Genomic DNA, 27,296 nt, shown 5'->3' with positions numbered 1-27,296 from the left:
TCCATGCCACTGCTTTTGTAACAGGGATTACTGCAGCACTTAATGTATTTGTACGGCTGCCCTATAAGTGAGTGACCTACATTTTCTGTAAATTAGAAAACAGCAAGCAAGCAAATAGCTGCATGCGGTTATTATTTCATATCTCTAGACAAGTTTTTGCCTTTATTATCTGCACAACAGCTCTGTTGGAACTTTTTGATATTCATTTTAAGTCTAGCAAGTATTATATAGAAGCTGAGACAAGTTCCCTGTCATTTAGACATTACATCAGCTTGCCCTCTCCAGGAAGGATAAAATATTTATTATGATTAATACAGAAGGCATTACAGATAGAGCATTTCATGAACATCAGAATAGATTAAAATTTAAAATAATAACATACCTAATAGCTTTTTCTACTTTGGGATCTTGAGGGCTGTACTGAGGGTCTTTTGCCATGTTAGAAATGACACTAAAATATATTCTTACAGAATTTGCATATAGGCCTAGTCTGAAATGCAAGTGAAAGGCTCACTAAATTCAGATTATGGTCTTTTTAAACTCACCACAGGCAGGAAATTTTTATGCTGCATTTCATATCAGCACACACTGCCCGGGTAACCTGGAGCCTTGCTTTCATTTTATTGATATAATGAGAAGCAATAACCCCTTGGCAATGATCAGCAGTCATTTTAGTCCTCCTCAATCAATGCCAACTGAACTTTTTGTGGAAAAGCTAGTGTGAACTGGTGCCGTGAGCAGCCTCACTGGGACCTTCTTCCCCCATGTCTTGTCAGCTGTATTTGTGCTCAGCCGTTCTCTCACTCCTTGCATGCATTACACTGCCCAGACCCACCAGCTTGACTTCTGACCTGGGTCCTGTTCTGCTGGCCTGGCTGGGGCACCATGGAACTTGCAGAGGTCACCATCCCTGCATGCTCTGCTTCCCCATGGAGCAGTCCTGGCACAGGGACATGTGGAGATGTCCAAATTTCTGTAACGTCTTAGAAAGGCTCTGCTACTCGCCTCTTTTTTCACACCTTGGTGAAGGCCTGCACTTAATTAGGCTAACATTTTATGTATGCTAGAACTAAAAAAATATGAAATCATAGAATCACAGAATGGCTTGGGTTGGAAGGCATCTTCAAGATCATCTAATTCCAACCCCCTGCCATGGTCAGGGACACCTCCCACTAGACCAGGTTGCCTGAAGCCCCATACAGTCTGGCCTTGAACACCTCCAGGGATGGGGCAGCCACAGCTTCTATGGGAAGCCTGTGCCAGTGCCTCATCACCCTCTGAATAAACCTCTGAATAAATAATTTATTTCTTCCTTATATCCAATCTAAATCTACCCTTTTTCAGTATAAAACTACTACCCCTTGTCCTATTCTTTCGTATAAGCTCCCCTTTATATATTGAAAGACTGCAATAGGTCCCCCTGGAGCCTTCTCCAGGCTGAACAACCCCAGCTCTCAGCCTTTCTTCATAGGAGAGTATCTCTGGAATTAAGCAGTTTTGCATTCTGATCAAAATCCTGTGAAATCTTTGATCTTCTATGGAAGATTTAGCCTTTGCACCAGGATGTGTTCATGGCCCTCAGGCTGGAGAGGTGTTTCATGGAAAGAAATGGTAAAGTCCTTCCAACCTGTTCTGGTGTGACAAAAGGAGGAAGCCGGAATCTGTGTAATTTTGGAAAAGACTATCTGGCTGAGTAAAGTTGTGCAGGATAAATAGGACGATATCTGTTCCAGACCACAAATGCACCGAGGAAAATGCTGATGAGGGATTCCTTAAGTGTCTGTTTATACTGTGCTGGGGAGAAATCTGAATTACCATGGAAAACTTCAATTTCAATAGCATGTGCTGGAGGCTTTGTGCTGCCTTGAAATAACAACAAAATTCTACATAAGGACACATTTTGAACTCAGTAAGAATTGCATTTAGCTTGCAGGAATTTTATATTACACCTTATCTTGGAAGATAACATAAAATTTACCACAGAATTAAAAATTAGCAGTTGCTTCTTTATGAATGACACCATTTGCTCATTATGTTTCTTATTCTCAAACAGGATAAAATGAAAACAAATATACCTGGTGCCTTAAAAGGACTCATTTTGCGATCCTGAAAACAATAAGGAACAAATTCAGCTGGTAGAAACAGTTTATTTGGGAAAAAGATGAAAGCTGGGACTCGTTCAAGAACATTTTTCTAGGACTAAAAAACATTAACAATGAGAAAAAGGAAAACTTGTCTTAATTGTCACATAGGCTTACTGAAGTTAAAACTATAAAAATAAACTACAGCAGGAGACAAAGGGAAATGGATTGCAATTAATACACATTAGATGATTATGAAGAAAACGGTAGAAGAAAGGGGGGAGGAATCAATATTCTGCAGAGTAAAAGATAACAGTAACTTTCTCAGTATGGCTGGCAGAAGAGGAATCTCTGCAATGACTTTGGTATTTTGCTGGAAAGAAATGATACAACTGCCAATAAAGATGCAAGAACACTATTAACGTTCAATAAATAGATCTGTTCTGTCTTTGAGGGTAAGAAGAAGCTCTCTTGAAGTTTACTCTTCTACATCAATACCTTGCCACATGCACTTCCTTATTCTACTTTTGTGCTGGTCTATTTGGATTTTCAAGTATTGCTTTGATTGACAGCATTTACTTCTTTATTGTTCTGTGCGGTGTGTGCAGTGTTTCTGTAGACTGAGTTTTTCTTCTCTGCGTTACCATTATGTTCACTGAGTGAAGCTGAAGTCACTCCACAGAGAAGTCAAGTTAGTCAGTGGCATTCTTAGGAGACGCCTTAAATCCCCCCATTGTTGTCCATGACCTACTCCTGCCATGCTACGTAGGTGCAGTTTACTTAGCGTCTTTGATGTTTTAATTCATGCTCAGCTATGACAAATACTTTCTTTGCTGTCAGTAGCTTGGAAACATATTAAACAGCAGCTTTATCAGCAGTTTTATACAAAAAGCTGGCTTAGGACGTTTTGAACCACCAGCATTGATTTTCAATTAATCTCAGAATATCAGAGAAATTCTAGAGCACTTGAAGAAAGTTGAAACTAAGTCAATTCTTATAAAAGGCAAAGAGGATGACCAAGGTCTACACAGGTCTATCAGCCCATCATCAATCCCAAACAAAAAAGCATAGTGCTAGCTATCAGATTTAATGCCATAAAACTATTGGTAATCTTGGCCAGATAATTTTCACTGATGACAGGAATTTCCTGAACAGAACTACAGAATTACTAATGGATTTGGTCTAAGAAAAATCATCCTGAAACTCGATTCATTTTGAAAAAACAGAGAACACAACCATCAGATATGCCAAAATATATATATTTTTAAATACAGTCTTATCCTTAGTAATTGCTTTGTAGGATTTTTTTTTCATCATTACAGTGCCTTCAACTTATATTTTAGTAGACTAAAACAATGAAGTAAATAATAATAAAGAATAGACAACAAAGTTATAGATAGGAAATAGACTTGATGATCCCTGTGGGTTCCTTCCAGCTCTGGATACTCTATTCTATTCTACGAATTAAGAACAATCACGTAGTAAAAAAAAAAATACATATATAACCTATTTGAGGTATTAAGATGTCTTCTAGAACACTATATTTTCACTTTTTAAAAATGGATCCTTAGTACATCTTTGGTTTGTCTTTTTTTTTTTTTCCAGATTAACAAGTACTATTGAAAAAATGCATGAAAAAAAAAAAACTTTATTTTACACTCAACCTTACTTCTTCACAAAGCCCAAAGGTTCTAGGTGTAAGGAACAAAAAGAACATTTTTGTGGACTTTATTTTATTTTTTTTTTTATGTTTTTGTTGTACACATTTGTTGTGGATTCATCTATTGAGCTATGAAAATATCAAAGTCATGAAGGCAAACAAAAATGTCAAACTTTCAAAGAGCATGTTTTGGGGAAAATTTGGGTATATAGTGTCATTATTTGTTTGGGGTTTTTAAGCAAAAGGCAAAACTTAATCAGTTGCAAGAATGCAAGCTTCATAACATCAAATACTTCATGGATCATTACTCATTATAATAAATTTTTGCAACATATATCTATATTAAGACAGACCATAACACAGAATAATGCACATGATGAGTTATGTTTCTGCTTTCCATGTTTCAGAATGTTGAAAATTATTCACTTTCTTAGCTGAAATCATCAGACTTATTTATCAGTCATTCAAAAAGGTGACTCTCACAGTGTTCAAAGGCAGTGTTTTGGAAGCATTATTTGTCTGTAAGAGTCACAGAATGCTAAGCAGATTTACGGCCTTGTACATAAGTTATCCTTGCTAATCTTTGCTTAAGAGTAAGATGAGTCCAATACGACAACTAAGCAACTCTCAGTATTGTACTGAGTTACGCTTCATTGCTCATAGTGTGTGTGTTGTTTTTTTTTCTGGTAAATGATCAATCTCAATTTAGGTATTGGGGGAAAAAGAAAGATGAAAGAGGATGGAGAGAAGAAGGCCCTAATCTTCTCTCAATCCTCTGTAAAGCACAGCAATCTCCTGACGTACCGATGTGCTCTGTGTTTAACTTGGCTGCAGAGATGTTCAATATATTTACAGTTCATATACTTCAGAGAACTGCCCCATAACTGTGGAAGTCATTTAAAATTCAGGTTACTTATGATCAAATATTTTACATTCTTTAATTATTCTTCAAAAGTCCACTCCTTCAAAAAAAGAAATATGAAGCATCAAATTCTACCTGCCTGTCACTGAATGTGTATAATTTGTAGGAACAGAAAAAATCAGTATTGACTGATTTATACACTAATAAACTTTATCTAATCAACTTCTCTATCAGGTGAATAAGCTCAGATCTCTATTCTTAGCATTTCATTCATTCGTAAAAATAAAAATAAATAAATAAATGGTGTACCATTTTTAAAAGAATCCTGCTCTGTGTAGAAGGAAATAAAATAAGCTGAATAACCTCCCTACTCATAGCTGCTCTGGCAGAAGTTAGGGGCCACAAAAGAAGCTTTCACACCCAGAGTGTACCTGAGCTCTCTCTGGACAGTAAAGATGCAATTCTCAAAGCCAAAAGCCCTCCCCAGTAACAATTTGCAGGAGTGAGTTGTCCAGATCTTGGACCTGCTAGCAAGAGCCTGCTCATCTTTTTCACTGTACTACCATGTAAGGGAAGAGAGGCAACCTCTAAAATAGCTACAGTACCATATTTTCAGATCTTTGTGGATTGTGTTCAGCCCTGGATTATACCCAGATACAAGCTGGAGAGCTGTGCAGAGCATGGGAATACAACAGTGAGCTTTGTCAACTGGTGGTTTATAAGACTATCACTCCCATCTCTGATGGGAAGAAGTGACCCTTACATGCCATTCCCTCCTACATTCATGTATTGCCTGCTCTGGGCAAACACCAGGAGGAAATGTCTTACTGACACCAGTACTACAGGACAAATCTTGAAGCTTCTGTATTTGAAACTGGTATAAAAATACCATTTTTGTCAATTATATACCACTTGAAACTTAGTCTTCGCAGTACAACCATCACATATTCAGCTGAAACCCAATAGCCAGTGCTTGGACCTGTCAAACTCCTGTCGCATCAGCTAGCAGGTGACACTCTTTGAAGAGAGACCTTGAAATCAGAGCCGCTGTACAACTCAGCTCGCTGATAACTGATCTATATGAGATAGCATGACAAAATGTGAACAATAGTGCTTGACATCCCACATGTTATCACATGCCGGCTATGTTTGGATGGTGGAGCAGAATGACATGAAAAGAAATTATGCAGAGCATACTTTTCTTTCTGTGTGAGGCAAGTGACATTGTTTTGGCAGCTCAGTCTGACACAGTAAGTACAGTATCATATGTATTTTCTAATTTGAAGAGATATGCCAAACTGACAGAGAAAACTATTGGCTTCTTTTATTTCTGTTGGAGTCGCATGTATTTAAATTCAAAGTACACATAATTTGTGTGTGTTCACTTATAAATGATCTCATACACTAAACTCCAGACTATCACACTTGTTTCTTCAAAGGTGTAAGACTTCATTCCCTTCACCTAAATTGTCTCATCAGATTTAAAATAAACAAGAAGTAGAGCAAGAATGTGTATGATTATGGTTTCTTGTAAGAGTAACAATTGATAAACACAGAGCTATTTCCAGATCACCAACTGATAGCACTTTGCAGCCTCTCAATCAAGAGAAACAAGTGGCTAAATCACAGACATTGCAAAGTCCCATTTGCCAGTGATCAATAGCCCTGGGATATGGCTTATGCACAGAAAAAGCTTTGCTTCCCTCTCCATTATGTGCTTGCTTACTCTAGCAATTAGACAACAGAAAACAGTGGAGGGGGAAGAGGAAAGAGTCTTATTTTTCCCTATGGAAAATAATAATAATAATAACAATAATTTAGTTTTCCTTGGCAGAGTTTAATTTTTTGATTCTTCTTTTTTTCCCCTCCATTTTAATTTTTATTTGCTTAACTACTTGTTTTTGTTGTTGTTTGTTGTTGTTTTCCCATCTTTTTCCACTTCTTTTGCAGCTCTAACCTCAGGCTAAGAAAAATCTAGAAGATTTTCACCCAAATGGCTATTTTCCTATTGAAACATATTCAGATCCTGGATTGCTTTTATTCACAACTTTTTGTTTCACATTCTTCTCTCTCTGTGTTGTCCTGAGGAGTTCTCATTGCCCTTTGCACCTCATAGGGAATGAATGCTTCAAGTGAAAGCCCATCACCAGGGCCTCTTCTCAGCTGTTGCTGTCAACATGTAGACTGTGTGCCACCACCAAGTGTGCAGTGATCATGGGTCCATGCTCTTTGTCCGCAGAAACCACTGCCACTTTATCCCATTGCCACAACCTGCCTTTTTACGTACACAATCTTATGTCCCAACAACATACTAACTACATTGCAATAGATGAGCTGTGTATGCGTTAACTCAGGAAGTCATTTGGTAAAATTAGCATTTAGAAGCAGGCACCAGTAGTTATTTCACACATTATTAACTTATATTACAATTCAAATAAGCTTACAGCTGGCAAAAAAAAAGTCTCTTCTGTAAAGTGATCTCAAACATAATAGGCTTAATCAGAGATAAATTAAATTAGTCAGTCATGCATACTACAGCATATTAGCACTGAGTAGTTATTAAATACATTTTCTGTTATCAGTTGTGCAGGCAATATTGTAGGCAAACAAAATGTATGAGAAACCAGTAAATAAACTTTATGTTTGGGAGGCTGCATGTTTGACATTTCAAAGTTTTTATCAAAATGTTACATGATCTTTACTACTATAACCGGCACCAGGTTAAGTCCCCATAAACGATTCGACTTCACTCCCAGGCAATTAGCCAAAAGCAGAGCAGACAGAACTAATGAATACCTAGACAGCAGATGTTCAGCGTGGTTTTGTGTTTTGGAGGGAATTTCTTCCATGGCAATTTTCAGAAAGAAAAGAGCATGCACGAATGAGTCATAGCTGGTACACAATTGATAAAGAGCAGACAGGCAACATTTCTATTTGTTATAAAATTAATCTTTGTGTTTAGGGCTTTTCAAAGCTTATTTTCTCCTTCGCTTCCACTACTAGAGTTTGAAACGGTCTTGCAATTGTGTGCAAATATTGAAAAGCATTGCTCTTGGCTTGCTGTTATCATAACTTCCTTTTGTATTGCTGTTATGGCAGCTTTCAGTTATCACCTTTATCTTCAGCTAAAAATTTGTGTGAAAAAGAAAGCAAACCCACTCACACTTGCTTTACAAGAGGAATCATTACTTTTGTGATAGGATCCTAAAACCATACCTTGTTCTTTCATCAGTCTTTCAGAAACCTATCAGTACAGTTCCCGGAAACATCATAACTTACTGAGCCTGACCCAAAAGACTTGGGAGCACATCTGACATTCTCTTACACTCTGCACATTTAAAACTCAATGTAAGGTGACAAGAACATTAAGCTGCCCACAGAGCAAAATGTGAAACTAATCAGTATCTGTTCTGAGCCACAGGTACAATAATAGGAAAATTAAAGCGCCCGTGAATTGCTAGGGCTGGCTGCATCAAAAAGCAACACCTTGAAATGATTAATGAAGACAAATGTATGCAACTATTTCTATTGACAACAGCTTCAGACAATTGCAGACTAAAAGAATAACACTATAGTTCTCATTTATTTTCCTCTGAAGCTTGCCCCCTTCCACGGATCTCCCATTAGGAAACCTGTAGGCAATCACTAGTTACAAAGAGTTCTAATTGGAAGCTCCTTTAACTCAGAGATGTGGAAAAAATAGATCCTCTCTTGCACCTACTATAAGCACAACCTGTGTCAACTGTGTTACAGAAGACATCAGTCACCACAGTGGTATTTGACATCAGGCCCTTCACCCAAAAACGCTAAGGTGACCTGTAAAAGTCAAGTGACTCAACTAATATATGACGGCAGTGCTCAACAGACCTCTTAAGAAAGCCATTCACAGCAGTATGGTTTCAAAATGTGCCTTTCTTCTCTAGTGTTCCCACTACATCCATCAGTGACACGGGCAGTTCACTTGCTCGAGCAGGCTGTCCTAACATGCACCATCACGGTTGGGGCTGCAGCTGTGGCCCTGAACCACACGAGGGGGAAGCTCAGGAGATGGACTGGTATTAAACAAGCTCTCTTAAAGAGTAAATGGTACATGTATATAATCAACATCAATTAAGTCCCAAGCAGAAAAGATGAGACAATATCTATTTTTAAAGGGAACTTACTGTACTATGAGAGGATCCTGACTCCCAAGGCACGCAAGGCTTTCACAGTATCTGTTATGTCAAAGCATGTCAGATACTTGGGTGTCACATTGGAAAGAAAATTAGCACTACAGGCAAGGAGTATCAGTGGGGGTTGGAGAAAAAGAAAGGCTTCACCATTCTGAAGGCAATCTAAAACTAATGAAAAGTCCTGTATTCAGAACTTGCCATGACTATGCAATTACACATATATTCAGAGGGTAGGGAATGCAACTAACCGCCATGCCTTTATTGTCCACAAATACATGCAGTCATGCTATCCATGAAGCTGTGTCCATTTCTATACCCTCTCTGTACATGCTTTCCACTGCCTTTTCTTAGGAAGGTTGTGCTCAATCTGTTTGAAGTCAGGCAAGACTTTTAGCAAAAGTAATAAGAATGATTTGCAGCAGACAAGCAGAATTTCTTCACGTTTGTTTATTTCTATTTCCATTAGAAGTACTGTTTTGGATAAAAATGGACTTGTGATGATGCAGCTGTCTGAAAGCAGGATGTTCTCACACATTGCATTTTCTATCCTTTTCAGTTACACACAATGGAAAAAATACAAAGGATTATTAAAAGAAATCACACATATTTAAAGTACAGTTGTGAAAGAGAGACTATAACAAAGAAATGTCTCTGTGCTCATAGAGGTCTACTTTATAATTCTGGGTAATAAAAGTGGCAGAGATGGGAACTGTAGTTTAACATCTAAAGCATAGGAAATCTGCCTTTATTCTGTAGTTCTACAAGAAATTTCTTGCATGACATTGGAAAATTCCTGACAAAAACCAGACAAACCTCCTTCTGGATTTGGATGCCATCATATATGGGAGAGGGGAGGAAGGGGGAAGCTTGAGCAACTGTAAGAAACTTTGCACAGGACTTTCAGAGATGCTGAGATCAGAATTTAGGAGTCTTTGGTGCATTGAGAACTGGCTGAATGGCCAGGCCCAGAGGGTTATGAACAGTGCCACAAAGCCCAGCTGAAGGGACAGAGGGCACCTTCAGCAAACTTGTAGAGAATGCAAATCTGGGAGGAGTGGATGATACACCAAATGCTTGTAATGCCATTCAGAGGAACCGCAGAAGAATGGCCAACAAATGGGCCAACAGGAACCTCATGGAGTTCAACAAAGAAAAATGTCAACAGATGAATACATCAAGTCCTGTCCCTGGAGAGGAATAACTTCAGACACCAGTGCATATTGCAGAATGACTGCCTGGAAAGCAGCCCTGCAGCAAAAGACCTGGGGCACCTGGGGGACAGGCTCACCATGAGCCAACCATGTCGCTTTGAAACAAAGGCCAACAGCCTCCTGGGCTGCATAAGGCAGAGGATCATGAGCAGACTGAGGGAGGTGATCCCCCTCCTCTGCTCAGCACTAGTGAGACACGCCTGGAATGCTGGATCTGGCATTTGGTGTCCCAAAATGAGACAGACATGGACAAGTAGAGACCAGAAAAACGCCATAAAGATGATGAAGGGACTGAAACATCTTTGATAAGAGGAGAGGCTGAGTGAGCTGGGACTATTCTGCCCGAAGCAAAGAAGGCTCAAGGGGATCTTATCCAGGTGGATAAATACCTGATAGGGAAGAATAAAAAAGACTGAACAAAACTCTTGCCAGTGGTTCTCAGTGACAGGACAAGACACAGAAGGCACAAAATGAAATACAGAAGATTCCACTTAAACATGAGAAAGACTTTTTTTTTTTTTTTCTTTTTTACTTATTTATTTATTTATTTTTAATTTGAGTGTGGTCAAGCACTGGGCAAAAGTTACCCAGACAGGCTGTGGCATTTCCATCCTTGAAGATACATGTATTTAACATTCAACAGGACATGGACAACCTGCTGTAACTGAATTTACTCTCAACATCTCAACAAGGGGTTGGACCAGATGCTATCCAAGATGCCTGCCAGCCTCACAATTTCTGTGATTCTGTGAGGTTCTGCCACAAGCCAAAATTTCTGGAAATGAGGTCCAAAGGTCTTCAGATTGTATACTCACACTTAGTAAACTTGAGTGTACCTGTTATACTACAAGAGATTACACAGTTCCAACATATATACATCCTCTCCCCACACTTCGTGCCTGTCATTACTTTGACTACACCTTTTCTTTCAAGGCAACTAAAAACGGCAGAGGGTGTCCCATCCTTTTGAAGATATTAGTCCTGTGGTCTGTAAGAAGTCTGATAGAAGCCCCATCCCCTCTTCTTTTCCTTGCATGGTTGAGGTAGTTGGAGAGGGACCATAGTGTGGTTTTTTTTTCTTTACACAGTAGGAAAAGAGTCTAGCTTCCTCCTTTGCCTGGATTGTTTGGGAGCAGGGAAATCAGTGAATTTTACTGCTTACCTGGACCTCTTCGGACTGGGAACAGGAAGGAGAAGCCTCAAGGCTTTCACCTTTGCTCAGTCTGAAAAAAGTAGTGATCAGGGAGCAGCTGAATTTCTCATGGATTTTATGCAATTATACAGCACAGTATATATGTGAAAAACAGAAAAGAAGACTGAGTTGGGGAAAAAAGGATAAAAAGTGACAGAAGAGGGGTAAAAAAGAGGACATAGTTATGACAGGCATGAAGGGTACAACACAGAAAAAGCACACTCAAAGGTACAACATGCACTTGACATCTGTTCCTCTTAAAGAAAACTATAAAGAAAGGAAAAATTGGTTGGCTTTCATAACACTCTTTTTAGAGCATCCTCATCCCAAAGAGGTAGGTATCCCGAGGTACAATTTTGTAAGGCATGTCAAAAGTGCCAGAGCCACAAAACCATGATAAGCAAAGTTTGAATATATATATATATACATTTTATAAATATTTACATTTTAAAGCTCTGCAAAAATGGATACATTCACGAGTCCAGAGTCATAACCTACCAGCCATCATTGCCACTTGGCTTTTATTAAGTAGTACATGAATAAAAATCTCATCAGAGAAAAGGAAAAAGTTGTCCCTGAAAACTGATCTTGAAGCTTACATCATTGGTGCTCTGACATCCTACTCAAAGTGCAAAAACAAGCAATAAATTATAAAGCTCTGAATACTCGCTTGATAGTCTCTTCTTCCATTATTCTGCGGTACTCCCTTTGCCCTCTTTGCTTCCGTAGTCATAGGATAAGACTTACAGAAAGAGATTCTTCTCCCACACAGATACTGCAATCTAGATAGTCTGATTTCCATTATCCAATTCAAATCCTGTCACCTCTCTCCATCCATAGTTACTGAAACTTAAATTTCTTAACATTCATTTCCCGAATGTAACTTTCTCATTATTCAGAAGCATATTACTGACTTCATTTTGCACATGTTCTGTTTCTCCTATCCTAGCTAAAGCCTCTTTTAAAGAATATCTTCCCTTCTTAAATTTTTCCTTTACCCTAGAGGAGCACTTCATGTTATTAACTATGATATATTTTTCAAAATCACCTGAAACACTCCTCAAAACCTCACGTTCCACATTTTCTATTTTATGTCTGACATGCCTCTACTTTTAGATTCAGGAATTATAGAGTACCCCAGGGCTCTGATAAGAAGCATTCAGTGAAATGTATGAATGCTGCAGGATAAAAAATCCACTGTATAAACAGTGCCGGGACAGTTCATCAAAACTATAATACTCATAGAGTCTCTTAGCATAAACAGCAAGTAAATTACCCTATGCACATAGGTTTTATTGTCTGCTTGCAATGACTCTATCTTATTTTCACTATTAATAAAAAATATGGATTTGGAGAGGCATAAAGTGGGTTTAATGAAGAATTTTTTAAACTAATAAAATGATGGATCTACTAAGCAAATGCATTGATTTTTAATGCAGTGAAATAGTGAACACATTACAAAGCCCATGAACGTGTAGGCAGGCAAAGGTAATGTCAGTATTTCCCTACAGAGGCTCTGTTTTTCACTGGTTTCAGAATTTGGCCTGCAAACTCTCACTGTAAACTACATTTGGCACAGAACACTTCAGCCCAGGAGTATGTTGTTGCCACAAATAAATTTTGAAAACAAATACAAGCCATTTTTATGTGGTTAACTGTGCAAAAGACATTTTGCATCTTTGATAGTGGCCTTCAAAACAATGGCTTTGACTTTTAAAAAACATGAAACTTGGCAAGTGATACAGAACTGCAAAATCTAATCATTTGGGGCATTCTGAAGGAAAATGTGGCTAAAAATAAATAAAGAGTTTGACTTAGCCACTTTATATATTTTTTCACAATAGTTACTGTTCTTTTTATATGTGAATATATTTAAAGTTATCCCAGTTCTCCAAAGGAGATTTAAAGCATGTTTTAGCACTCCTCTTAGCATACAGTCGTTTAGACTTACAGTGGTTGTAAATGTGCTTTGAAGTGATGACACCGGAGAAAAATGACCCTCACAATCTCAGACCATCACTTGGCTAATCTGCATTGCCAAACTCAGTTTCAGTGTGTTTTTAGTATTGTTGTAAGAAATGGACACTTTAACGTCTATGTTCAGACACGCCCTTGCTGTCCAACTGTGACTTCACATGAGTTGTCTCACGTAAAATGAAGAAAAAAAAAAAAAAGAAAAAAAAAAAAAAGAAAAAAAAAAGTGTTTTTGCAAAAAAATCCCAGCTCTGAGTAATCAAATGGGATCTGAAAAGCAGGTGGACATTTCTCTACCTGCATCCTAACAAGTGTCAAAGGCCTGGCAAACAAAATAAGCCATTATTTATACTCCAGCTACCCTGCTGATTTCTAAGCCTGTAGTCTCTCTGACAGCTGTGCAGACTTTTTGGCTTCAGCATATTTGCATAGGTGAAAATGATTAAAATGTAATAAACAACTCTGTTGCTGCTGCAGAAAAGGCAAAAGAAAACAGTTTCCTCCCTTTGTTGCATTCCTTCTATGCACTCAATAATAACAGAAAGCCTGAACTTACTGTAGACACTGAAGTGAGTGGATTTGAGTCTACAGAAAGAGGGAAAGGACATCCTGTAAGACATGCCAGTTTACCTGTCAGAGTGTAAAACACAAATAGGTATCCAAACCTCTAGCTCCTGCTGTTTGTTTTTTTTTTTTTTTGTGCCTGCCTCTGTGGCAGAGGCAGCAGAAGGGGACATTTGTGTATATGCCATTTACTCAATCCTTGTCCTACCAATAATAACATATAACCACCTCCTCTGCCAGTGCAAGCTAAAATGCCAGGTTCTGTGTTGGGGCTAATCAGGTATAAGTGCACAATCCCTCTTCTGCCACTCTTTACTTCAAGGGCAATGACCTCAGAGAATTATTGTTGAACTACCAAGAAATAATTCAATATTGCAAGGAATTAAACCTCTACAAATTAAACCTACCAGAGCTCACCTGTCTGTGAGGCCTGAACTCTGGAGCATTTTGTAAAGACACCTTTTAAGAAAGTATAGTCATTCTCCTGTCATGGAGAGAGCCTGCAGCTATGGGAAGAGTATCCAGATGCAGATGTGCTTGCATTTAAGTGGATGGGAGTGTGCCAAACAGCTTGTCATCAGTGGGAAAATGTGATATCAGAGAGTTCTGGCAGCTTGGCGGCCCCACATCCACCACCAGACACCTGCAAAATATCTGTGTATCCTTCTGACTCTATAGCACGGATGGATGAGTGGATGGATTGGTGGATGGATGGATGGATGGATGGATTGGTGGATGGATGGATGGATGGATGGATGGATGGATGGATGGATGGATGGATGGATGGATGGATGGATGGGTGTGTGGGTGGATGGATGGAGGGAGGAGAGCTTTGTAAGACGATGTCTCTGGTGGCTAGGGCAGATACACATGGTGCATCTGGAAGATGGACAAAAGGTGTTAGCAGCGCCAAGCAGATTTTCTGGTGACTAGTCATGGTGTATTTACTCAATGCCTTTAAGAATTTAAATTGTTAAGACTACTGGAAAAGGGTTTTCTCAGTACAGAAAGGGGATACCTGAGAAGTATTTCTGAAGAGCTAGTGGGCATGCCCTTTGGAAAATGCAGGCTTCTGAGAGGGTGGCTGTGGCTGACTGCTTTTCAGTGTCACATGAAGGATTATTCTTTCTGGTGAGGTTGGGCTGGATTAGGTGGTTTGTTCAGGGTTGGCAGGAGTGTTTTAGCAACCAGTGCCAAGACTGGAATAAATTGGAGCACAGCTATACTGAAATGAATTAAAATGCCCAGATATTCAGGAGCTCCAACAGCCTTCTGGGGTTTGTGTTATCACAAAAACAAAACAAAAAACAAAAAACAAACAAACAAACAAACAAAACAAACAAACAAAAACCTTCAGTGACATTTTTTCCTCAGCATTAGGAAAAATATATTTTTTTAATGTATGTAAAATAACAGCATTTAAATGTACATTCTATCTCTAGGCTGTATTGGGCTTTATTTAATACTTGTATTTAAACAGAAATGGCTCATTAAGGAATATTTTATTTTGCTGTGACAAGTGGTAGAAACATGCAAAGAATCACATGGAATGCATGGAATAACAGACATCTTCACTTAAATAGTCATATCAAGACTTTACAAAGTTTTGAGACTACAGCTATTTCTTTGGTTACTGTGTCTCTGTGTCTCTGTGTCCTTTTTTTTTTTTTTAATTTAGTTTATATTTACGTACTGCTGATACCATTAATGTGTGTTTTGGTTCACAGATGCACTCATTAGTGGGAATAATTGATTTACATGTATATTTATGAACTAGTGAGTTACTAGCCTGATCTTTAAAGGGGTGCCCATTACTTGCAACTCTCATAAACTTCAGTGTTGAGCTGTGGAAATTAAAGACCTGCAGAAGGCAGGGAGGAGTGCTTGGAGCAGTTGGTTTTGGTGTTCACATATCCATATGAACTGCAGAATGAGAATAGACAATTAAAAATTCTTAATACAGCATAGTGCCAAAAACAATGACACAGAGATATTTTTCTGGTGAGTTTACTTCGCAGTCATTTAAAAGGAACAGTAAAAAAAGTAGAAAGAAATTAATGATTGAAGGCAAGTTATGTTGCGAATGTGCTTTTCCTTAGAAAGCTGTCATTGTATATAGAGGTGAAATAAATGCCTGCAAGTAAAGAAAACACATTCTGGTATTTTAAATATTATGCTTATGTTTTATTATGTCCTATTTTTTAAATTATCTACCATAAAATTATTATTTATTCTTCTATTATGACTACCAAGCTACACTGCAAAAACAGGACTTATTGCTATACAAAGACATCTTATTTCATGTACACAGGAAGAAATATGTCTTCTCAATACTTCCTGGGGATGCAGTTCAAGTGTGTGGTCATCATGCTTTAAATCACAGGTTAACATGAGAATGTATGTAAAACATTTCATTTTATATTATTATTTCTTAAAATATTTGTCAGTAGCATTTTTTCCTTTTTTTTTTTTTTTTTTCCCACTTTTGATTTTCTGCCACTTGTGGCAGTGCACTGCTTTGATTTCAGGTATTTTTTAAAGGAAATAAATAAGGAAATAAATAAAAGAAAACTCACCCTAGAAGCTGTGATTTGCTAGGGAGAGACAGAATATACCCAAGAGAATCAAACTGCAGAACATACGCCTTCTCCATAATGAATTTCCAGATCCTAGGCAATTGCAATTACAGTACCCTTCCACAGCAGGAACCCCTGTTGTTATTGATAACTTTTATACTTATTGTCATGTCGAGGGGCTCCCAGAAGGCCTGATATTGTAAAACTGAGCCAGGCTGGATTGAAAATGGAAGCAAGTAAAAGCCTGATATTTCTGCCTTCCCTTAGAAACAACTTCCAACATCAAGATGTGAAGAACACCAGAAAGCAAGTTATGGCAGAGGGCTGGGTAAACTGCTAAAAAACCTCCCATCTGAAAGTACGGATTCTATTCTTGCATCTTGAACTTCAGTGAAAGGAAACATACATAAAATATTCTATTCAAAACATTCTAGTGGTACGTATAAAATAAAACTGTATTTGTGGCTTAGAACTTTACTAACCATGAAGGTTGAAGTTTTCCATGTTACGTGTCTGCCTCAGGCTATTCTCCATGGTCTGTTCTCTGTCAATCCTCCCTGTTCTCAGCAGATCAAAAATTAAAAACAACTTGTGCTAGTTCATCTAAACAATTGTGTTATTTCTCAGAACAAGGTTGATGGAGACTTTTTTCTTTTAAATGTATATTTTCTTTTGTTAAAATGTTCCACTGTCTCCAGAAAGACAAGCATACTGAGCAGGATCAAACAAGGCTGCATTTGCTAAGTTTCTGAAAATCTATTCAAATTTGTCTGCATAGAGCTGAGGTCTATGAACACAACTGTTCTTTGTGTGTCCTCAGCAGAGAATTCATACATGTGAGACTTCTGGTTACACCACATTCTTCTCCCTGATGTCTGCACCTGAGTGTGTTGCAGCCAATGAAGCTGCAGTCCTCCAACTGCATCTTCATGTACCAAATGAAACTTGCTTCTAGACCTCTCCTATTCATCATGGATTCTTCTTTGACCATGATTTTTTTTTTCCTTTGTGCCAACTCTTCTCTGTATTAATGTCCAGTCAACACAGGAGAAAAGGAAACCCTAGATAGTATTCATGTGTCCTAGCTTTTGCTGCCTAAAACAGGAGACATTCAGATTTGGAATAAACCCTTTTCAGTCAACGGAGAGAAGAGGTTCTTCCTGTGGAATACCTGATCTCAGGTGATTGTTTTAGATTTATTTGATCTCAGCTGTTTATTTTAAGGTGGTACGAGTTGTCCCTAAAAATGCTAAATTCTCTTCAAAGAATATAGAGGAAGCTCTGAAAGGCTAGCTCAAATATGAGTGTCAATGTTTTAGGTGACTGCAGTAGAGCAGAGTAAGCCCACATATCCTGACTGAGTGCAAAGAAATAAATAGCAGACGGAAGAGAAACTAAGGTGAATCTAAGATGTAAGGACAGTCCAGACTCAGAAAGGAAGAAAAAGAAAAAAAAAAAAAAAAGTAAGGAAATGTTGAGTGGCAGAACCAACATTTTGAAAGATATAAAAATCACCCAACTCTGTAAGTAGTAGTTATGTATCTCTCTCCAGAGCCTTGAACTGATCTTAGACAGCTTGAGTTCTCACATTCCTCTGTTTTTACAAAATACCTCTGAAACTCACAAGGAAAATGACTGTCTTAGTCTTTCTTTAACGTCTGGTGTCCATGAAGGGCAGACAGCTTATTATTACCATCAGCTTCTTGACTAACTCAAATAGAAGAGATATGAACTGTGAATCAGGACATTTCAGTCTATGGTTAGCCTGTGAGGGCAGTTTGTAAAACACCTTTTCTTAGTTTGTATGTGAAAAGAAGACACCTTTAAAGAATCTTAAGTCAAGCTCCCCCCAGGATGTAAGCCATATCCCAGTATAGGCATTTTTTACTAGATCTTCTATGATTATGACATAGATTATCCATGGGATTGTATGTTAATATCTGCTGCATTCAGCAGTTCAATACAGGTTGCTTTTATTGACTAGGTTTACTCTGCAAAGTGAAGATGACTTATTTCCAGCAGGACCCAAAGCTACTTACTTGAAGAAGACCAAAAGTATTTCAGGAATAAGGTGTTGAACCACAACAAAAAGAATTTATATAAAGGCAGTGAGGGAGAGACATTTTTTTCTACATTTGGCAATTAGAAATTCTCTCTTGGGTGTTGCATGAAGTCATTTTGAGTTTGGGGTGATGTGGCAGGAGCATAGCTGTAGACTGAAATAATCACATATTGTGTTTTGAACATACAAAATGCTATGAGAATGTGCTGTACTCTGAAGTACCAAAAATATCTTGAAAAATCAATATCCCAGCCTGGACACCAAAAGTAGGTCAATGTATTCGGTAAAGCTCAACTGGGACAGATGTGTGCTGGGAATTTCAGTGTTTCAGCCCTCCTGTTAACCTCAGAGGTGGTTGATTTCCAGATGACTGAAACTGGTTTAACCTCTGTTAAGCAAGCTTCTATTTCCCATCTGCATAAGACAGATAAAATCTTGTCTCTGTTCCACTCTTTTTCTGCCTTGTCTGATCTGACAGATTTTATTTATTTATTTATTTATTTATTTTTAACCAGGAACTTTGTATCTGAGCAGCACTTAACACCTCTCTTATTGCTTTGCTAATCGATATCTGTAAGGCAGTATAAGTGTGGTTCATCTTGCTGAATGATGGACATTTGCAAAGCAGATATTTACATTTGAGGCACTTGTCTGAGGCTCTTTTTACAGAGACAAGAGAGAAATAAGTGGGTTTTGGCAGTCAATTCATCTGACCTATTTTAGATAGCTCTTGTGATATGAGACAAACGGCATCTGCGACGTGCCTATTTCTCTCCTCTAGCTATGCAGAGGACTTTGGGCAAGTACATCCATCACAGACATCTGCATTGGAGAGGTCCAAATGTGGGCAAAATGAAACCCACCCGTTGCTTGCCCTTATAAATAAAGAGACCAGATTCACTGCAATGAAATAGTTTTACACAGCGGTAAATTTATCTCAGGATTTTTAACATTTTCATACACCTTAAAATGTTCTACTCCTTTTCCCCTGTTGTCCTTATCTTAGACAGATTTAGGATATTGAACATGCACAGATAAGCCTCCATGACTACCTGCTTTGACAGATACATAGATAAGAATGTACTGTTAAAGAGATTTAGCAAGGTTGAGGTATTTAGGAATGGCTTTAAAGGTGCTTCAGAAGTGGTTTACTACCACAAAGTCATCATTAAAGTATTTATTATTTTTTCTACTTCTTATGAGGTAAGGGGTAAGAAGAAAGAAAGGAAGAAAGGGAGAAAGAAAGGGGATATAAATACAAAAGCTCAACATTAATTTAATGCCAAAAGTAAGAAATAAAGCATGGGAGTATGGCCACAAAATTCCCAGTGTAATTATTATTAATACACACCTATAATTTCTATAATTGTATTTTCTTTTTCTACTCTAATTTCTTTTTTTTTTTTTTCTCTCATTTTTCTTCTTAAACACAATCCCTTGAACTTTTCATTATTATTATTATTTTTTTTTGTATATCATGAAAAGGATTATGTAACCTAGAGAATGAAATGTTAAGAAATATTTAATTTTTTCTCTCCAGTTTTCTAATTGAGTAATTGAACTGTCACTGAAATTATTAGAATCATATAATCATAGAATCATTTACATTAGAAAAGACCTTCAAGATCTTCAAGTCCAACTTTCAACCTGACCTACTGAGTCCCATCACTAAACCGTGTCCTTCAGTGCCACAAACTGGGGACCTTTCACGTATTCAGAGAGATTATCTTGAGGAGATTTTAAGAAATATCTTTAAAGAAACAATGTATTTTCAGTACTCAGAAAAGGCAATTAAGCCTTTATTTTTTATCACTTGAGTTTTTAACAAAGAAAACAAAACAAATTCATGACTGTATTTTATAAAAGCCTACTCATGAGATAGAGTTTGAAATGAAAAATATCGTTTTTCTTTAGTAAGAACCAGGAAGTTCTGATTTTGCAGTAATGCAATTTAATAAAATTTAATAAAACATCCAAGGACACAAAAACACTCAATACTCCCAGAATTTCACTTTACCTTCTGTATGAGAAAGGTCTCTCACTTCTTTGTTCAGTCACCAGTTATCTGTTGAGAGAGCAAGCAAGTAAGCTTCTTCAGGCCAAACTTACAAAGCATTTCCTCATACACCATTTCATGCATTTTACTTTTTACTGAGTGTTATAATTTCAAACAGAAAATACCATACAATGAAAAACAAAGAAGAGATGTTCCTTTGTTTCTGCTGAACAACATCCTGATAGCTTCTCCTGCAGTAGAACTGCTCTAAACTTTCTGATACTGTATCTTCCATTTTAGTCCACAGCAGATCTGCTACTCAGCAGATGAATCAGGTACTAAAGACAATTTCATGCTCATCAATCACTAGTGAACACTGAGGGTCTTAATTTTCTAAAGGAAACACCAACAGCCCAACAGGCTGCAGAAAACAGCTTTCTCCAGTTTGCTTTTTTTTTTTTTTTTAATTCTGAGACAAGTATTTAACTTACATTCACTCTTACTTCTGTGCAAAACATGCATATTTGAAGCAGTAACTTCAAGTAACTGATATGCTATTACATGTATATAAATTGTTACAAATTTGCAGATGTTGGTTTTCTAATCTAACCACTGTCAATGTCTTAACTACAAAAGACTGAGTGAGAATCTGTAAAATATTTTGTAATGAAAGCTGAAATCCTTCAAAAATGTAAAAACGTTAGTCCCCTGGGTGAAAAAAATAAATCTTACTCAGTACCATAAGGCTTCATTGTGCTAATTTATGACTATGCAAACATGATGCACATACATAAAAGATGCTCAACGGGAGAATCTCCTGTTATCCCTGAATGCAATTTCAGGGACAAGGAAAGGAAACCGTATGTGGGATGCGACTGTGTGGTTAAGGTTTTCATATTTTATGTGAGACTAGCCTAAACAATCACACATGATGCAAAAATCACATTTATTTTTACAGGTTTCCAGGAGTTGTATACTGATGCACGTATAAGGGAACATGAGAGAAACAACTAGAATTAATTTCTTTTACCATGAAAGTAGGGCAAAATCTTGTATTTTATTCAATAATGGAAAGAGGTTATTAATTTCTTTTCTGTAAGGTTGCAGAAAAAAAAAAAAAAAGGTACATAGCAGACAGTACACAAAAGTTTTATGAATACTCTTATTTACACTGTGCTTAAAAAGAAACGTCTGTGGCTGTTTTATAGTTTCTTTGTTTGCAGACTAAATTTATCTGGTTTACAGGTTCTTTCTGAAAAATAGCTGAAGCATAAAACTCATCCTAGAAATTTGTTCAATAGTTGTCCTTCTGCTAACAGATACCTGGACAAGCTACAACAATTGAAGAGGACTGCAGTTCTTCGAAAGAGCAGTGGAAAAGCTGGGAGGCAAGAATTAAAATATGAGGAAATTAATTTCCATAACACAGCTGATAGTGAAAGATAGCTATTTGTGCAGTGGCTGCAGTTTCTAAAGAACAGCTTTGTGAACTCCTGGGTTGCTGTGCTGAAGCTCTCAGTACAAAGCCTGGGATGAGCACTGACCACTGCAATGGTGTCCTTACTGCTCTCATGTTTCTAAACAGCTTGTGCTCAATGCTGGACCAACAAACCTATCTACACAAAGTCTTAAAGTCATCCAGCTCCAGTGAAGTACAGGATTGGACTAAGAGGCCACGGAAGCTGTATGTGCCTAGAGTGGTCAAAGAACTTCATCTGCTTTGCAAACAAGCCAGTCTTCTGCATGTCTGTGTGTATATACCCACGCAGATACAGATACATGAGAGCTTCTAACTTCCCAGCAGTAAATCCTTGCTAAAAACACTCTTTAAATGGTGTGTGCACTGCAATTGTGCCCCAATTCACTCCTCTCTTTGATGCAATAACATAGTAATAGGTAAATGGAGCAAATCTACTTCAACACATTTGTTACTGAGAAGTACGTTTCTGGGAGAGGCTACTTAAGCAGCCTGGATCCTTATCAAACTTTCTTCTTGATGCTGGGGTCTTACCAGCCCACTCATAGCACACTTGGAATCACTAAGAAAGCCTCCTTGTATATGTTTCCAGTTGAATATTTACCCATGTATTAATGGAGGTTTGGGACAGTGCAAAACATCCAGGTGGCTGGAAAGCCTAAGAACAGAAATCAACTGCACATCATAACAGACATATTTTCATGAAAGACTTGACATAAGGAGAAAAAGAGCAACACAGGTTTGGAAAAGGATAAATATAAAATGTCATAACTCATCTTTGCATTTAGGTGAGCCATCAAATCTTATGCTCTGAAGCCATAGGGGACAGATGACAACATCAGGGTTGCTGCCTTGTAAAAATGATAGTGAAGTTTTTGCCCTTGATGAGGCTCTGGTGTATAATGTTTGTGTAAGAGAGCAGGCATATACATCCTCATAACCATGAAAGCTGCACCAAGATATGTGAGATGCATTTCAGTAACTCTCTAGCCTACCACTGAACAGTCTGGAAGGCCTAAAGTTGCCTAAAACGTCTTTAGGCATTTCAGAGGAGTAAAGCCAAGACAATCTAATTGGCTAGGCCACTCTCAATCACCTTTGAAAGGTCATGGAGAATAGAGGAAGTGCCTGAGGACTGGAAGAAAGTCAATATCACTCCACTCTTCAAAAAGGGCAAGAAAGAGGACTCAGGAAACTACAGGCCAGTCAGTGTCATCTCCATCCCTGGAAAGGTAATGGAACAGCTCATCCTGGAAGTCATCTCCAAGGATGTAGAGAATAAGAAAGTGATCAGGAGTAGTCAGCATGGATTCATGGAAATAAATCATGCTTAACCAATCTGACAACCTTCTCTGATGGGATGACTGGCTGGGTGGATGAGGGAAGAGCAGTGGATGTCGTCTACCTTGATTTCAGCAAGGCTTTCAACACTGAAGCACAGCAAGTTCCAGCTACATATGAGGAAAACCTTCTTTACTGTGAGGGTGAAAGAGCATTGGGACAGGTTGCCCAGAGAGGTTGTGGAGTCTTCTTCTCTGGAAATATTCAAAACCCACCTGGATGTGATCCTGTGCAATGTGCTCTAGGTGACCTTGCTTGGCACGGGGTTTGGACTAGGTGACCTCCAGAGGTCCCTTCCAAACTCAACCTTTCTGTGATCTGTTCTTTGCAATGGATGGCAGTCAGGACTGGGGGCTGTGCTGCTGCATTCCAGGATGCCCATGGGGATGTTCTTGCTACAAAGTGACCCTTGGCAACAATGGGCATGAGCTCGTCCCTCAGTCCTTTGGCAATTTTTCAGTGGGTTCTGACAGAGAGTCTCAATTAATAAAATTGTGTTTCACCAGTAAGGCTGATTAAATATCTTTATTTACAGATTCTACTGCAATTGTTTTACCCTCCTAATGGTCTCCAGTTTTTGGTCTCAAGTCTTTTTACCTTTTCTATTGATCTATTGATCTCCCTTCTTCTTGAAGAATGCCCTCATTCTCCCCCATTAATGCATTCTGGGTTTAAAAACTTCTGTGTCTCTTGTAGGGGTGGTAGCATGTACCATGCTTTTGCTAGGTCACCATCCCAGGATGATCCAAGAATTTTTATAGTTGTGTCTTGAAAAAGGATTTCTCTCCTTGCCTGGTCCTAGAAAGCTTCTTCAAGTGTCTGGGATGGGTGTGATTGACTCTAGCCTTATCAGGTGAGGGAGAAGCAGCACAAATGGGTTCTGTACATTCTTTTATTTTGTTTCCTTATCTCATAGCAAAAAAAACATAATTTAAACAGCGTTAATGTCATTATCTTTTGTTGGTTTCAACTGAACATTTATTCCACAACTTGGGAAATGCCAATAAGCCTTCCTTATTTTCCCATTTCTCAGGGATAGGAGGCTTCATATTCAGCACACCAAGTTCTGCATCTTCATTATTTGTCTCCTAGCTAAGTCCAAGGCAAAGGGATTAATAAAATTTCTGGAATTATGCTTAATTTAGTGGATGATACCCATTAGTTGTTCTCAGACACATTCACTGCATGACTTGATACATATACTTGACTCCAGATCCATGCATATTCAAAGTTGAGCTCAACAGCTCTGCAACAAGGTGATGTTTGCTTGGTCCCCATGTCTCTATAATGGAGTCAGAAACCGTGACATATTTCCAAATTCTTTGAGTCTCCACTTCTTGGCCAGTAAACCTTGAAATCCTGCAATAGCTGATGGCACCATAGCCACAAGAGAACTGATATTCTCAGCAGACCGAGATCATTGCTTTCCCTTGTTCTTATAGCTAATCAAATCCCACACATTCCAGGTGAAATATTTCCAGTTCGTCACACTGGCATTTTCCATACTGGCTGAAAAACTTTTGCCTGTTTCTGGTATTAGATAGTAATCGTGTGATACTGATATTCCTGCTCATGTTCTTTTCAGCTGTTTCTTCAACCCGTCTTGGTTGTGCAATGGCCAATGTGTTGGCATACACTGCTGAGAATGATTTTGGCTTTGTAAACAGAACATGCAGAACTACTCTATTGACAGGTGAAAAGGAATAGAGAGCTTGCATTTAGCTATGTTGACTCTGCTGTGCTAACACAAATAAAATACAAGGGGAAAAAAAGAAAAAAAAAAAAAAAGAAAAAAAAAAGCTTTACTTTTATCGCTAGCATTTGAAGATAGCGTACTGAATACACTCTGGGATTAGATCTCCCGAGTCAAATAGTGCTGTATTTACCAACACTTTTCAGAGAAGAATGGCATTTTAAGTGATGCTTAGCAACACGCATCCTCCATTCTATTCTGTCTATTAGTTTTAACACTTTTCATGTTTACCTTTCGTTTTGAGTGCAAAATACATGGGAGAAAAAAAAAAATCATTCATAGTTGGAATGCTGGCATGTTCAGATAGCACTAGGCACAGAGAGCCCTTCTGTAATTCTGATGTTACATTCAAAGTCTGTCTGGATCTCCCCACAACCAACAAAAAAAAAAAAACAAACAACGCTTCCCCACCCCACAGTTGTCAGCCATCTTTACATGGATGTGCATTTCAGTACAGTTTACTCTTTATTGAGAAATACATCGCTGTAGGACAGCAGGACTGGCAACCAGTTTTCAAAGACCAGGATGAGTTATAGTTTATGAGATGTTCTACATCCACATATCCCACAGAAGTAGAACATTGAGCTGATCAAAACCTCTTAGGACTGAATTTGTACTCACTGGATTTCAGTAACCCAGAAAGGAATATGAGGATTAATCTTGCAAAAATATAACCATATTCAGCTAATGCACTTGTCCTTAAAAATGGAGAGAGCTCTGCACCTCAAAATATAGTCTTAGCATAAAATAAAATAGAGCCATTAGTAGATAACATAAACTTTGAGCCACTGCTTCTTATTCTGCAGCTCTATTATGGGATGTGAATGGCCAAAACTCAGATCACACCATATTTTCACCTACAACTCTTCTGATTTAAAAGTAGGTGCTGAATATTTATGTTAGCATCAGAGATTAGGTGCATAATGAAAAGGAATCAGGGAGGTAGAACAAACGAAAGCCTTTTCCTGTGTTCAGAGTCTGGCAGAAATCACCATGGTTCTAAATAGTAAAAACAAAAATTTTCCTACACTTCACTTTCAAATATTATCATGTTTATTCCTTGCCATGTAACTGGACTTGTGCTGTTACACACCATTACTGGGACTGGTATGTGATTCTTCTGCACGTTTTAATGCAATTTCTACCAGTAACTTACAAACTAAAAAATCAACTACTTTCATCAGGATTAAACCATGAAATCAGAGTTCACACATAATACTTAACCTAAATAAAGAATTCATGGGAAACAGAATCTTGCTATCATAATATTTATTGGAAAGGTATACAGGAAGAAAAAATCCATACATGCTTCTCAGGAAAGCATAATTTCCCAATGGATACCACTCTATTTGACTTGAATCTAAATTAACACTGTGGATTCTAATAGCACTTGGCAAGCTGCAGACACATCATTTTTTAACTTAGGCTTACGTTTGAATTACCTGGAACTCAAATTTCCAATGTGACCTTTTCAGGGTTTTGTTTAGAAACAAAAAGAGTTCTCACTAGAGAGGGAAAATACCTTTTAGAGAACAAGATATATTGTTGAGGGTGGAGGCTAAAATAGTACAGTGCTGCTGCTAGTCTAGAATTAGAGAAAACAATGACTGTGCATGTAAGCTTTGTTACCTTCAGCTGACAAAAGGCAATATCCTTTTTTTTTTTTTTTTTACATTTAAAACTGAGTTTCTGATCTTTTGTACTGTGCATTCAAGTACATATTTATTCCCCCCTATGCCTGAAAGTTCTAAAATGCAGGAAGGTGTTTTTTGTTGTTATTATTTCTTTTTTTCTGCCTACAATAATGGGCGAGCTGAAGATGTATATGCCAAACAGAATGTTTTTATTTCTGTGTTCAATTCTGCAAGGAGTTCTGCACCAAAGGATTTAATCAATGAGAGCTGGGGCAGTTCTCACCTCTCAAAACAGATGCTGAAGCCTTTAATGGCCATCTAAAATTCCAGCATATTAAGATCTCCGATCACCAGAATTTTTCTTTTCCCCCTCGGTTTGCTGAAAATCTGACTTGCGAAGTGTAATATCCTGTTTTGCTGTGTAACCACATCTATACTAGAGCTATAGGCTGCTCTTGTTCCTCATTTCCTTTATCCTCTGGTAAGCTGCACAGACTGACTCTAAAATTGCCTTTTCACTGCCAAATTCAGAAGTATACAACAGGAAATTTCAACTGCATATTTGCATAGAAAAATGTGGAAAGCATGGGAGAGCCAAATACAGCTTTGAGTCTTTTTTGTAGTGTGCCTAAAGCCACAAGTGGAAAAGAGAAATGCAAAAGCTGATATGGTTATCTAATTGCTAAATATTTACTTAATGCAATCATCTCTTATTGAGGAAGAAATAGAAGAAGATGAATA

This window comes from Netta rufina, assembly GCF_964035555.1.
Source record: "Netta rufina genome assembly, chromosome: 1".
Classification (NCBI taxonomy): domain Eukaryota; kingdom Metazoa; phylum Chordata; class Aves; order Anseriformes; family Anatidae; genus Netta; species Netta rufina.
This window is presented reverse-complemented; position numbering follows the sequence as displayed.